The following is a 12,554-nucleotide window of genomic DNA, read 5'->3' as shown; positions in this document are numbered from 1 at the left end:
GGGGGAGCGGTAATAGCGTTAGACTACAGAATGTAACTGGGGGAAACGACATGCTTTTGGCCACCCAAGACCGTGTTCATGTCTGACCTTCTCCTGCTCTGGAGATCTGTGAGTCCAAAAGCTTGTCAATAGACCAACTGTGTTATTTGGTCCAACAAAAGCTCTCTAGAAAGCTTGGCTTGCCTCAGATCATCACCTAACAACAACAAGGCTACTACTTGTTTCTTCGAAGGTCGGCACTGATTTTTGCTGACAGCAAAATAGCGGGTTTTTTGCATTACTGTTCTGTGTCGAAGAGCAAATTTGGGGTTTTGTAAAGCAAGTTTATTGTTTGCCCTGCAAAATCTTGACTTCCATAAAGAAGATATAAAGATCTGAATGTTTAAAAAAAGTCCTAGCTCTCCAACATCAAAGGTCTTTCATTCTCCTGTACCCATCTGCTATGGGAGAAATTTAGATGCCAATGTACTCATCTCAGAGTACAGATGGGGCACCTAGTAATGCTTCTCCTAGAGGACGGTCCAGCCTTTGTTACCCTGTGTTGGCATGCTCTGCTTTCCAGCCTCCACCTCCACTTACCCCTCTTGTGGCGGGCACCAGGACTGTCCACTCTTGCAGCAAGTGCTGGACCTGTGCACCGACACATTTGAATTGTTTTTCACATAACCCCTTTCCACTCCCTTCCTCACAAGGTGTCAGAGCTCAGGTGCACCCCTGTACCAGTCAGGAGGCTGATCCCCACAATAGACAGTGGGAGAATGAAAAAGAAAAAAGAAAAATGAATAGCTTTCTTCAGAGAGGAAGAGGACTGACAGGTGGAATGACCAGGAAGTAATTTCCTTTTTTGTGCAAGGATGTATTTTATGGCATAACTTCCACTTTTTTTCCCCAATAGCATGTCTACTGTGGTGTGCACATCATATTAAATATGTCACTGTACAAATCCTCCCTATCTCTCTACCCACCAGCTGCTGCGTCATCCCTATGTTATATCTTTCTCCTTCTCCCCTCCTACAGGGCGAAACAATGGGGATGATGACAAGCAGAATGAGGCATGAGAGAGTTAGAGACTAACCCTCATGTGGTTCTGGTAACAGCTGTCAGCTGAACAGAGTATCCTGGATGGGCTTGCATCCAGCTGGTACTGCTGGCTAAACATATTTTGTGCTCTCTTAACAGCTTCTTTACACATTTCAAAGGACAGATTACTCAACACCCAATTTACTGCTCCTGGAGGAATAAATGGACCACTGACTCGCAGGAGATGAGAATACTCATCCTGAGCATAGCCTAGACAAATGCATTCCTTTTAATCATCTAGCAATGACAGCAGCGATGAGTAATTTAACAACAGTATGATAGAATTGCCCTTCTAAAAATATATGTTGCCACTGGGGTCAAAGTGATTGAGTACTAAGATACTACAGTATTATAAACTAGGCATATATTTTGCATTGTCCTGTGCGATACAGAGGAGCTGTGCTCTGCTCTGCCTCTGCCAGTTGTGCCTATGCCTCCACCAGTTTTTCTGTCTCACTGGTGCAATACTGCTACGTGCCTTCTGTCTCAGCTGAGGGGAGGCAGAGGGCTGAAAAGTGGACTGTGCTTCTACTCAGTAGCAGCCAGTGGATTTACTCCTTTTCCCTGGAAAAGTATTGAAACAGAGCAGAGGTGCCTTATCTGTGAGTCCCTAGGAAGCAGGTGGGAGAAGGCAGATGTTTTGTGAGGGAAAAGGAATACAATTCCCAAAGACGGAGAAGGGAATAAGAAAAACTGCTAGACCTCCTAGTGCCATCTCATACTGTGGCCTTCACTGTAGGTGAAAGTCTTCCCCACAAGGACGTATCCCTTGAAGCCCCAAGGGTGTACTGGAATGCTTTTTTGGTGTTACTATCATGAAAATTCTCATGACATAACTCATTAATAAATGTCAGCCTTAGAAGTATAAGAATCAGTGTCACAAAATTCAGTTCAAGACTTCATGGAAGAGGATGCTCATATTTATTTTAAGTAAAACTGATTTCAGTCATTTGCACTCATTTACTCCTGTTTCACTCACTCATTCACTTATACTCACAAACACCAAGAGGTGTGTCTAAATGGTCTGCTCAGGACTGTGTGTGTGAATGAGTGTGTGTGTGTGTGAGTGACACAAACAACAGGGGACATTAGCTATTGAGTCCTTGGTATGTCTCTGAGATTTGTCTTGATCAGGCACAACAAACTATGATTTGGACAAGCTCTTTATATCCTCTGGGAGTCAAGTGGTCATTATGGCATCATTATGGCCTCAGTTTTGCATTCTTCATCGTCCCTAATTCTTAGGCAAGGCTCCTGCCCATTGTCTTTGTTTTCTCATTCTAAGTATCTTTGTTGCTGCCTTCCTGTTGAGAGAACAGGAATGGCCCTTGTGACACATTGAAACCTTGTTCCCACCCTCCCGTTATCAGACAGCAGGCTTTCTGCTGCTAAGCCATCTTTGATGAGGCCTTGTTGGAGTGCAGACCTTCTAGTCTTGATGTATGCATATTTCTTATTACCAGCTTTATTGCTGTTGGTTGTACCCTTGGTAATCAATACATGCCATATTTTTAATCCTTAATCTGTACTGTATCACAGTAAATGTAAAAGTAAGTAGTGATTCAAAGAAGCGTAAGGATTAAAAAGAATACCGCAAGAATATATAAAGACTCACTAATAGGTAAACCAACTTATACTGGGACAGTACGAGGCTAAAAGAAATAAACCTATGTCATCCATTTTTCATGTGATAACAGAGAGGTGCCTCAAAATTCTATATTAGGCTGCTGCTCATTTTTATATTTATTACTAACCTGGAAATGGAATGATCGTCTGTTAGCAGATGGCATCACTTGACTGACAATGAAGTCTCTCGACAGCAAAGAAGAGATATCATCAATGACCATCATGGGTGAACAACTAACACGATTTTTTGAGAGTCTACCTGCAAATCCTGTTCTTGGAAATGAAGGGATTTGGTGAGCTTTTTTTTGGTCTGTTTCTTTTCGCAGTCTGGGCTTCTGTGATTCTGAATAGTCTACTTACGAGAGATATGCATGTTGTTTCCTTTAGAAGAATTCAGAGCTTGAGCCTTGGGGCCATTGATCGTGTCAGGTATCTGGAGTATGCTGTAATGGCAGCAATCCAAGAGGGGAGATATTCTGGGTTTGTTGAAATCTGGAGTAGGTCCATCTAGAAAGGTAGGTCAGAGGGAAACTGTGATTACTTCTGTAGAGGAGTAGCTGTATGCCATCTGCATGAGTGAGGAAGGAACGACAGTTGTGACCGGTGCTGAATGTGCTCTGTTTTCCTTTTTTGTTAATTGAAAGAGATTTTGGGTGCATGTGGTGCAAGCCAGCAGAAATGCAGCATGTTATGTTCATGTGACCGAAGTGTAATCCTGGGTACAGTAGGAGCAAATTAATATTCCTTGAATTATTAGATTGGGAGTCATTGGCAGGGCTCACAGAGAAAACGGTCAGCAGCAGGAAACCACAGAAAAGCAGAAACCAACGTAGTTGGCTGGCAACTTATGACACGAGGTGAAAAAACATCTGGAAAACACTCAACTTATCAAATGGGTGTTAGACTCTCAGCAAGTCACCTACTGAGGAACTTGTCTGGCAAAACGTAACAGAATATTGCAGGAGGTATCTGATGGGAGTTCTTGCAAGAAAGTGAGTGATAGCTGCTGGTGACTCCATGACAAAAGAGGAAGATGAAGCCAACAGCACTGTGATAAGAGGGCAGCATGCTGCAATTTTGCTGTACTTGATAGACACGAATGCTGATCTTTTCACCGGAGAAGCAGCCAGGAAGACACAAAACTGACAACAGAAGAAGAAGGTAGAAAAAATATTGTCTGAACTCAGCGTGTGGCACACATAAGGTGTCAAAGAATTTAAAGAGAAGAAATATTTCACTTGTTTATCTCCTAATGCTAGATCCTGAGAAAGAAGGATAGAAAAATATGACAATTCTTGATGATAAAAAGAAATTTGATATAACTGACAATTCTGAAATGTCACAACGATTCTCATGACTGGAATGTTGAGGGCTCACATAACCTATGTAGGAAGGAAGTTGTGGTATAATTTCATGAAATTTAAAGTTCTGCCAAGCATTTCACTATAACCAAACAGGGAAAGAACATAAAAAATCCTCCTGAAATAAACTAAGTATTTTCCCCTATATTTGAAGAAGTTAACACATGTCAGAAAGGTGTACAGCTCTGAGTTCCACTGGGACACCTACAGACACATATACAGGCCTTGGATATACTCAACAACAGATTAACTAACACCACAAACAAATCTACCTAACTCAATTAGGAGAAGCAAACAAGCAAGCAAGCAAACACACAAATGATATTTGCTTTAAAACAGTTTGCCTAACAACTAATTCTTATCCAACTACCAAAGAAGAAAACAACACCTTTCCAGGTATTGTCTTTCCCCTTTCTCTTTCAGTCTTTGTCCCTTTTTCTCACAAATATTTTGGAAAATTTAATCCTTTCACATATCAAAAGGATACAAGTGAATATCATAACCACATCTTAAATGGTTATATTCTATAGTATTGTCCCAGTATCAGCTTCTAAAGGGGAAGATCAGTTAGCATATGCAGGTAGGAAAGATTAACAATACTATTGTACTTGCATCCATTCAGAAGCCTAAATAAAATCCCAGAATTTGTAGATTGTAATTATATAAACAGAGAGGCAATTACTTCCTTAATACATACATGTCTTAACTAAAGTGGTATCCACTGACAGCTAAGTTCAGAGGTTTTTTTTAGTCTTAATCAAATTTGCCTGAAATTATTAAGAACTTATAGATCTTTTTACAAAACTACCTTCTATATCCAAATGAGGATAGTACAATTCTATAGTTCAGGCACGCAGTAAAACCTTATTGAAGGCATCCCATCCTCAGTGCGTATCTATATATCTGTACCTTTGGTTTTCCTGCAAGTCTCTTGAATTATATTCTGAATTATGTGGACGTTTACCCCAAACAGCAAAAATTACTTTTCAACGCTGAACTGTTTTCCTGAAAATCTGAATATTGAACTCTACCTCTTCACTCCAAGAGGCTAACCAGAACAGAAGAGTCAAAGAAGCTGAGGAAAAGTCTTTACAGGATCAATCAACCTTTTAGTAACTAACTTCTTCAATATTTGACAATCTGCATATTATCAGAACCCCACCATATTCCTCACACCTATGTGGGTTAAAGATTTGATACTTCACATTTTTTAAATTCTGTAAATTGACAAATTTTTATTACTATCAACTCTCCTTTAGGCATCCTTGTGATTCAAGATCTCTCCTTATTAGTTGAAATTATAAAACAAACACGCTGCCAAGCTATTTTTACTGATAACAACACACCTGGGAATTTCTGAAGCTCTGCAAATATAACTGAACAAAGGTAAGCAGTGCTGGTCTAAACAGTAACCTCCAACCTTTTGCAATTTTTTTCTTGTCCCTCAAATGTTCTTAAATATTTCAGGATGAGTATTTAGGCTGTCATGTGGTACCACACATTAGGAAATGGATTTGTCTGGAAAATAGTCCAAGCAAAAAAAAGAATGCAATTCATCACTTGGATGAGTTCCCTGGTCCTGTTCACTGTGCATTTCCACCAGCTGTTGTCCTGACACCTGTCAGAAATCAGGCATGGGCAAGGACAGCCTGAGACAGCATTGCCATTAGAAGAAATGTTTGCCAACTGGCATCCTCAAACGCATACACAGCCTCCTGCAAATATCATGTTAGGTCTCTTCATAAGGCTTATATAAACCTACTGGATGTGCTTAGGTAGTTCCTTCAACTGTCTTACATGGCTGCGAAACTCCCCTTTCTCTAAATCTGATCACAGGCCAATGATCAGCACGCAAAAACACTCCAGCTTTTCAAGATAGCCTTTTTCACTTCCACGGTTCTCAATTTAGCACTTAACTGTGTCTGTTGAAATAAGCTACCAGTCTGCATGTGTGATAAATCACATTATTTTGAGTGAATAATGACACAACAGAAGTGTCTGCAATAAATCACCCCTCAACACTACCCTGCCCACTCAACAGAACACAGCCATAAAGCCTCATTTCTTGACTGTTGATTTCTTCACTATTTATAATTTCAAACAGTGCTGTGAAATAGCAGACTTCCCTTCCCTTCCCTTCCCTTCCCTTCCCTTCCCTTCCCTTCCCTTCCCTTCCCTTCCCTTCCCTTCCCTTCCCTTCCCTTCCCTTCCCTTCCCTTCCCTTCCCTTCCCTTCCCTTCCCTTCCCTTCCCTTCCCTTCCCTTCCCTTCCCTTCCCTTCCCTTCCCTTCCCTTCCCTTCCCTTCCCTTCCCTTCCCTTCCCTTCCCTTCCTTTCCCTTCTCTTCCCTTTTAAAGCTAACTTTGATTGAACCCCAGACCTCCATAACAAAGTCCAAGACATTCACTACATGTATGTTTCTGAAAAGAATCAACATCAGAAGGCAGCCAAGTGATTTGAAAAAAACCCCAGCATGTTTCTTGAAGGTATCTCCCACATTTGGAAACCACCTTCTCTGCCATTCTTGAGACTTTGGTGCTATACAAGATGGCTCCAAGTCAGTTTTATCACTCAAAAAATAGTTTTCCTTCAAAAAATGTCCCACACAACTGTTATCTGTGGTAAGTTACATGCATTTAACTCAAGAGGCAAAAGAAGCTACTTTTGTCTTTCCATCTGTGCCAGTTCCTTTGTCTGCAAACAAAGAGCTCCACTATTTGAATCAAAATATTTTCCTGATATTCAGATCTCTATTTGAAATCATAGGATGAATTTAACACGCATCCCATTCATTCTAATTTATGAATAACTTTCTTTTCTTGTTACTCATTGAAGCAAAAATATTGAAGTACACTGTAATTCATTTTCTTCTAAATACCCTACATAACTGGACAAAAACTGTCATCATGCCCTACTCTCTTTGCAATTCTGCCCTTGCCCACCACAAAAGACTATAATGTTTTTGATTTGCTTCTCCATAGGAAAAGGAAGCTTGATCAGATTTGTTCTATTTGGTAGTTTCTAACTCTGTACATAATATTTCCTTGCATCAAGCTGTTTAGAACATTTACAGTTCTTCTCAAGATCCCAAACCTTCACATTCAAATGTTTAACTCCTTACCCAGTATGCTCCAATCCCCCTGAAATCTCACATGTGAATCATGCAGTCTCAGATTGTTAGCTACAAAATTTTCTAAGCAATTTTGACATGCAGAGATGGCATGCAAAGAAGTGATAGAAATTATAGTGTACTTTTACTGTGCTCTGCTTAAAATGACAAATAACTCGGTATTCCTTCAGAATGCTAAGTGCTTAATATTGAATGAACTGGATGTTTATTGCAAACTTTTTTCTTAGTAAAAAATCATTTTCTCTTAAAGAAATAACTAATACCTTGAGAGGAACTTCTTTCCCATTATGGCCATGCTAGATGACATCTCTTGGACACCTGTGCTCCTGTTGATTGTCTGGAAATTGATTTCATTTCCCACTACCTACCTTCTTTCGATATATCTTTATTATACAAAAAGGTTTCTCCAGACCCAAGCGTTCAGCCCACAAATTCATATCTGTATGTCCTAAAGCTAAATAATTTTAAGGCAAATTTGTTTTACTAAATTAAAAGACACCCATCTCAATGTATACAACAAAGCGCACATGCAAAGCTATGCATATTACTCTGACCAAAGCTTTATACGGGCTGACTTCTACGTTTCTTCCTGATTATCAACATAGTCTAATCCTAGCTTCCCCTATAATACTTCAAACTATTGTTCCAAATTACTTAAATACAATGGCCCATAAAGCTCAGACTCCCAACCCAAATGTCTCCAATGAATTAAAAACAGCCCCCAGAGTAGCAATTAAATGTCTCCTGTGCCTACTCATCGCAGGAAGCAAAGTCATTCTTGATGAATTCTGTCAAGTTAAGCTACAGCAACCAGCACGTTCTTTCCCATCATCCAGCTGTACTTCTATGTTAAAATTCCTGTCAGTTACATAAAATGTCTGCCCCTCTCCAGCGTGTATGAAAGTTCAAAATAAAACAAAATACATCCAGTTCTTCAATATTTGTCTCTTCAGTTCCATGGCCGAAGGCAACCTCCCTCTAAGGTCTGTGTTTTCTCAATCATTTCTCTTTCTTTTAGATTTTTGTAAAATGTTTTTCCCTCTCTTGCTTCACAGAGATAATCACTGAGCAGAAGAACCCAGGTGCTTCTTCTGTTAAGCCCTCCGGCTTTCTATATAATGGGACATTGCGGAGAAAAGCAGGTATTTTGTGTGGTAGGACCTCACTTGGATTGTTAAAGGTAAGTGTTTGACACTTATCAGTACAAATTATTATGTACTTCAGTGATTTATCTCCAACATTAATATGGTGTCTTCTGATACACTTGCATGAAGTTCATGACCAAAGGAACTCACACATCACAAAACCAGGTCTGAGGCAGACTTCTGGCCAGGCAAGTGGTTCCTGTTCAAGAGAAAGGACATGCGCTGTTGGCTGAAGTGTTGTGCTTTCTCTTTTCCTCTCTTACTCTCCCCTCTTCTCCTTGCACGTGGTGACAAAGGTGTGTTTGTTGGTGGCTGATGCCAGGGAAACAGAAAAGGATTGGGTGACTCTTGTATGTTCTCTGTTCAAAAAATTTGCCCACCCCCGATTTCTTGTTTTTCTTTGCTTTAATGACTACACAACAACTAACTAAACAACTATGCCTGTATGACTTACGTGACTAAATCTGCTTCTGCTGCAGTGTTTTGTGATGATTTACTTGTAAGTTCCATAACTTTTTCGCCAGCCGTTAGCTTAAGGCACACAAGCCCTAAGGGCTACACCTTGAATCCCGCACGTCCTGTCTACTTCATGTCCTAGCTGCTGGCTGGGCAGCCTATTCTTAGATCTCCTCTACGCTGCCAACTCTTGCAACACAATTATCAGTAATGGGTTTTGCCTGTCCTTGAGCCTGCTGCAGAGTGACACGAGAAGCTTCAACTTTCTCATATAACTCAGCCCTCCTGGGGGAAAAAAGTGTAAGGAAAGCCAAATGATCTAATTAGCCTCAACCTCACAGCGTGGAAAGGACAGACATCCGCCCTGCTTGCTGCAGGAAGCAAGAAGGTTCTTTCTCCATCTCCTCAGGGGCCCATACTTTTCCCAAGGGAGCAGAGTTAAAAAAAAAGAGACAGAAAGAAATAAAGGGCAAAGAAAGGCAGCTCAATTCCCTCTTTTGTCCTTTTTCTTTCCTCCTCAGAAGTTGCGATTTGTTCCTCTTGGCTCCTCTCCTTCTAGTGGTGCAGCAATTCCGCAAGCAGGTAACAGCTGCAACAGGATCCAATGGCTGGAAGGACCGAACGTGCCAGTCTGCTAGCACAGGAGAAATAGTCACTAGCTGCCTAGCTTCTGGAGAGGGCTGGCTACCATCCCACCACTTCAGAGAACGAGGTCAAAACTGAGGCCAGCAGAGAAAACTCCATTTTTTTTTCTCTATCCACTTGGAAAACCTGTTCTTTATATCCTACTTTCCTTTCATCAGCAAAATATTAAACAATGTCTATAAACGCCATGCAGGCACTGTCACTCTGTTTGAAAAATCTTGGACTCTGACATATATGATTATTAGCGTGCTCATCCTGCAAATAATTCCAAAGGCCTCTGTGGAGGTTTCTTGTAAAATTAGGAGCAAGTTCCCCTGAGTAAGAAAATCAGAATCCATTGCAAAGTAGAAGTGATTATGAAGTTTCCTTTCATAGCCTATAATTAAGGTATGGTTACACCAGACAAAGAGAGCAGAAACCTGAGGATCCTGGAAGATTCATGGAAACTCAGTTCTGCTTTTTTCTTTAAATACATGAATGGTATATTTTTTTCCCCTTCTAGCTTTTGTCTTTTTGGTGCAAGGATTTCGCTTCACATATTTTCTGTACACCGGAAATGGGAATAAATGCTTGACACAGCACAAAACCTAATGCTGTATGTCACAATATATGAGTAAACAGATGGTAAATATAGCCAAGGGACTTCTGAAACTGGTCAAACGTTTAAGTCAAACATACTGGAATGTCAGTGGGTTATGAAAGGTTGGTAGGTTGGTACTTCAAAGGGTCAACCTTTAGTAACAAAACTGCTTCAGAAAAACAACACATTCGAAGACTCAGAGTAACACATATTAGAATTAAAGAGGGCAATAGAATTTTTTTTTAAATGTCTGGAATGTGACAAAATTACAACTTTTAGCTGGTCATCTTTCCTCTGACTAAAATTGAACAGAGAATAGTTTGTAATACATTAGCATCATCTGCTGGATAGTGCAGGGAATACAGTTTGGAAACTGCGACACTAAATATGATATATAGCATTACTGTATTTAGCAAACCATCCAGAAGAGGCAGAATAGTTCAAACTCCTTTTTTTAATAACATCTCACATTTGATTTTCTTTCTGGAACTTTTTCTCTGGTAAAATGTGGGGACTAAATAGTTATTAATGATATGAATATTAAATATATAATAATATATAAATATACAATAATATAAATATTAAAATTTTCTGCCTAAAAAGTCCTAGATTCAGGTACCAGAAAGTGGTGTGCGGTAACTGTAGGAACAGGAGACGTTCTGAAATTAAATATATTGGCATTTAATTACCAATGTAACATTTACTAAAAGAGGCTTAGTTATTTTTGCTGTAGAACAATTTAAGCATCTTTACAAAGAGACCCAGAAAAATAATTCACAGTCAGAAGGCAGCAGTCCATGTCACCTTAGAGAGGAAAAAGGAAATTGGCTTGTGCTGGAAAAACATAAAGCGCGGTGGGAAATAGAAGTCTTGACTATCTTGGCTGTAAGGGATGTCAGACGTTAATTTGGCAGATTGAAAGACGGATGCACTTCATGTGCATGCAAAAGACTGTTAAAAAACAACATCAGCAGCACTCTACAGGGATTGTTCTAAATCTCTCAAAAACGGAACAGATGTTGAGAATCTTGAACAGCTGTAACAGACACAGATCAGTTACTATTTTACTACTGGATATATTTTTTTTGTAAGGGTGATGCTGCGTTCCCAGCAGAAGGCCCTGTGCCTCGCAGAAGGGTAGCCGTGGGGTGGACTGAACAAGAGTTGCGTGGGGTGGACTGAACAAGCTGCGGTGCCGCCTGCCACAGCAGAGCACAGCAGAACCTTCACAAGCTCAGCCTGCTGCAACGTGAGGGTCTTCTGATACCACAGGAGGAGCCAGTGGAGCCCCGGTACTGCTGATTTGTGTGAGAGGATCTCTCATTCTTTGGTTTTTGCATTAGTCACCCATCTAAAATCAGGTAATTCTGAGGGATGGGGCATTTCCTTCTTTCTCAGGCACAGAGAGTTGCTCAGAACCAGGAAGTTTTTCCTTTGTCTTTTCTTTATGCCCATATTGCTGTGGCTCGTGGAGGGGTTCAGAGAGAAGAAAATTGTCATTTCAAGAACACAGGGATGTATGTCCTGCATAGTGTAAAAAAACCATAAGGTGAGAATTTGTTTGAAATACTTTACTTCCTAAACACAGAAAAAAGCAAACCCATAAATGCCGGAAAGGAAAATGATGTCCTACAAAGTCATAAACTTGCATTATATAACACTGCACCACAGCCCCAGCTACTGATCAGCTGTGTCTTGAGAAGAAGCACCATAGTCCTTTTAAATGCTCATGAATATACATAAACAAATACATCGCCTTTTTCTGTGTCATGCAGCAGGAAGTTTGACTCTATAAATATATTACGCTTTAATAAAATGATTTTTCCGTACATTTTTAACTTTTAATTTCTAGGAATGTTTTCTTATTTTTTATGTGTTTATTTGTATTTATGTATGCTGATATTAGCAGCTAAGACTAAAATCTGTAGGAGTTGAGAATGGTGGGTATGCAAGTTCTGGTCCTTTATTAAGCCCCCCAGAGATCCTTGTAAGCCTCCCCAGCCTTGACTGACTTAAAGAATTGCTTTTTTTCAGCATTTTTGCCACTCCTTCCATTTATGCCTTCCTTCCAGAGTTCATAGAAGCTTCACAGAGCCTCATTTTTTTTGAGCTGTTTGTATATAGGAATATAGCAGGCAGACAGTCCCAGCCTTAAAACACTTAGAGCCTATTGACAATACAGAGTGACAATACTGAAATGAATTCAACAAAACAAATGGTTAGAGGTGAAGAGTAAGGAAGGTCAAGTAATAATAGCATGAGCATGTTCTGGTGACTGCCTATGATTCTATGTAGTTTTCTGTTTGCCTAAATGTACTTAGATGCTACTGTTTCATATTAGGTGTCAGAGGTGAATTGCAAAAAGGGAGCTAATGGAGATATTCTTTACTTTTTCTGTGACCTATCTATCGTGTATCAAGGTCAATGTAACAAAGCACTGAGATACCAGTACAAGTTGTGGAATAAAATAACGGAAGTTGGAGACAATGGTAAAGTGAAGGGGTGGATCAGTGATGGTATGTGATAAAAGCAC

General features: G+C 40.0%; 1 long non-coding RNA gene across 1 annotated transcript; it reads left to right on the top strand.

The window, feature by feature from the left end:
• Positions 1 to 2,577: 2,577 nt before the first annotated feature.
• On the top strand, positions 2,578 to 10,024 carry LOC141742347 (uncharacterized). Its single transcript, XR_012586677.1, has 4 exons — positions 2,578 to 2,999; positions 5,327 to 5,453; positions 8,251 to 8,375; positions 9,318 to 10,024. It is a non-coding gene; the product is annotated as an uncharacterized LOC141742347 (long non-coding RNA).
• The last annotated feature ends 2,530 nt before the right edge of the window (positions 10,025 to 12,554 follow it).

This window comes from Larus michahellis, chromosome 4 (genome assembly GCF_964199755.1).
Source record: "Larus michahellis chromosome 4, bLarMic1.1, whole genome shotgun sequence".
Classification (NCBI taxonomy): Eukaryota; Metazoa; Chordata; class Aves; order Charadriiformes; family Laridae; genus Larus; species Larus michahellis.
This window is presented reverse-complemented; position numbering and strand designations above follow the sequence as displayed.